Here is a 2,817-nt window from a genome sequence, read left to right on the forward strand (position 1 = left end):
CCGCATCACGCCAGAAGGAAGGCGGTCGTGCGCTGCACTATAACTGAGAGTACACTACGGATTTTCAGCCGCATGGTCAATTAATTGAATCGCGAAACACGACTCTGACGTTGACAGTGACGATAAAGCGTTTTCGACAAAGGCTTCAAATAGAACGTGACAACGGATCCAATCAGGTTTTCCACCAGTGTGGTACGCGGATACGTTCCGGAAAACACCCAGAGACGCGACGAGGTCCTCTGTGCTTCCAGGGGTCGCGCTCGACAATAATCCATGCACGGGGATTTTTCCTCTTCCTTCTTCTCCGCAATAACATGAATTGGTCACAATTGGCGCTTGATGAAGGAAATCTAGGGGCGAAGGAATGGCGGAAACTAAAGCTAGAGGGGCAGAAGCAAACAGGAGCAACAGCTTCCCACTCCCTCTTTCCGCTCGCTCACCGCAGCGCCCCAATACTGCCCGTCATACCCTCTCCAACCCGCTCGCGAAACAGCCCCCGTGCACATGACTCAGTATTTAAATTCCCCTGCACGCGAGCCTGCCGCCGGCGGGGCGGGACTGGGGCAGGGGCGGCGCGGGCAGGGGCGGGGCGCGAGTCCCGCGGCCACACCAGGAGGGTACTCGTGGAAAAGTACCGAGCGTCTGAGGAGACGCGCCCGCCGCCAGATAGCAGGGGGAAGGAGAGGGGAGGGGGAAAGGGGGGCAGGATGTGGGGTGGGGCCAGGGTGGGGCGACCTGGACAAGGAAACCCGGCGGAGCGCCCGACTAGGGTAATGGGAGAGACAGAGAGGGACCGGTCCGAGTCGTGGGGAGATTCCACTGGGCCATGTGCGCTCCAGGCTCCAGGCTCCAGGAGGCCTCTGGTCCAGGCGCGGTCCAGGCGGGAGGCGCGCGCGGCCAGCGCCACGGCGCACTCACAGGGGAAGTCCGCAACTCGCTTTCTCCAGTGCGCTGCGCTGCGGTCCCCGCTTTGGCACCGACATGACCTTTCCGGTCGTCCTTCCATTCAGCAGACCGCTGCCCCCCCCCCATCACTCCGCTTAGCTTATCTGCAGTTTATTCAATGCCAAGGTCGCGTGACCGCATTGTATTGTGTGTGTCTGTCTCTCGCTCTTTCTACTTCATTCGCTCTGTCGTCGATATGACGTGCTGTAAGCTGACCAACACGAAAGAAGGAGGAAGGTATGGAGGAGAGTGATAGAGGCGGGGTGCTAGTTGTTGTACGGCCCGGGATCATCCTGCCCTTCCGGTCATTGTGAGATAGGGTTCGATCGTGGAGGGGGGAAAAGGAGGGGGGGGGCAGACTTCGTCGAATGAGCAACCGTCGGAATGGCCCCATCACCTGAATGTGGATGAACCCAGTCACCCAGTCATCAGTTCTGGAAACTTCAAATTCCATCTCCAGGATTCACAAGATGCTATATCGCATGTCGGGTTTTCACAAAGGGCGCGCCATTGGGACCCCCCAACGCTTCTCCCCCCGCGCCCCAATAACCTCTCATAAGTCACATCCAGTCTGCCGCCGCTCTGGTAGGAAAAAACCTAACGGAGCGGCGCACTGCGGTGAGTGGCCCATACACAGCGGTCCACAGACCCTGCAATTCGTTACACGAAGTACCGAGGTCGGCAAAGAGAGTAGGTAAACGGCGCAGCAGGGTTGTTCCTGCAGCCAGAAGCCTGAGCGCGTCTGAAGCGTTTATGAAAACGAAATGTTACATGATTTACAATAACTTCCAACGCAATTCCGGGCTGCGAATTAAAGTATGCAACAAGTTACAGGATAAAGTGAACTAAAAAGTTCGACCGTTAAAATTTTCCAGTTCTACAACTTAAACTGTAATTATTTAAAAGATCGAAATAAGATTTCAAGTTTACATTGTGAAACTTTAATTTTACGGTTAAAATTATTATTTTCTTGCAATATTCTTTTGACTGAGGGGGTGTTTGGACAGGGTATACCATTTTCCAAGCCTCGAGCTTTCTTTTAGTTATATACTGTTATGTACCGCAAGCCATGCAGGCGCAGTGGAAGGATTTGCCATGACCCCGAGCGGGTAAGCAACCCATCAGCACGCCTGCATGCGGTACAGTATAACCAACAAAAAGTACGGGGCACCGCATACCTTTTTACTAAGTTGTTGTTGTTGAAAACGTAAACGACCGGTACATTCCTTTTATAGCTGAAATGCGATGAAAATTTCATAAGACATAATTTCTAGACTTGGGAATGAGCATGGGGAGCATTGGGAATCTTAGACCAGTAGGACTGCAAAGTGTGACGTAAAGTGCGACTTTAAAACAAGAATGCGCGCCCTGAAAACTTGCCGCAGCCAAACTCGCTGACGCAACCCCAAAACTCTAATTTAAAACAAATGGCACCCCCCGACCCGCGCTGCCCGTTGCCGCGCGCCCCGGCGTCCCCCCCGCCCCCAGCGCGAATTTAGGCCTCCGTCCACATTCACGGTGGTCCACACATTGTCGCCTCTGACGGCGGTGACCAGCAGGACGAACGGCCTTGGCCGTGACAACCCAGCCAACTCGGCCAGCATCCCGAGAGGCGGGTGAGAGAGAGGGAGAGGAAAGCGTAGAGCGACAGAGATAGAGAGAGGGACAGGGGGATGGCACGGGGATGATACTAAATGTTCCGCCCGCCCCCGCGCTTGTGAGTGAACACTGGACGTACTCCACCTCACCAAGCAGAAGTTGCGACGACAGGGGCTATCCGAAAATAGCCATACTTTTAAGAGACTTATGCATGTAAATGCAGACGGCCCGCGAGCTGCACCGCAACATCATCGGGGAGGGAAGGGAAGGGGG

The 2,817-nt window shown here is 54.7% G+C and overlaps 2 protein-coding genes across 3 annotated transcripts in view; one reads left to right on the plus strand and one right to left on the minus strand.

Moving 5' to 3' along the window:
* The window catches only part of LOC113211207 (facilitated trehalose transporter Tret1), a 55,609-nt gene that overhangs the window by 28,536 nt on the left and 24,256 nt on the right, over positions 1–2,817 (plus strand). The window lies entirely within an intron of this gene.
* LOC113211213 (RING-box protein 2) overlaps positions 1–2,817 on the minus strand; it is a 31,486-nt gene that overhangs the window by 15,868 nt on the left and 12,801 nt on the right. The window lies entirely within an intron of this gene.

Source organism: Frankliniella occidentalis, unplaced genomic scaffold (assembly GCF_000697945.3).
Source record: "Frankliniella occidentalis isolate FOCC.00 unplaced genomic scaffold, Focc_3.1 Scaffold21, whole genome shotgun sequence".
NCBI lineage: Eukaryota > Metazoa > Arthropoda > Insecta > Thysanoptera > Thripidae > Frankliniella > Frankliniella occidentalis.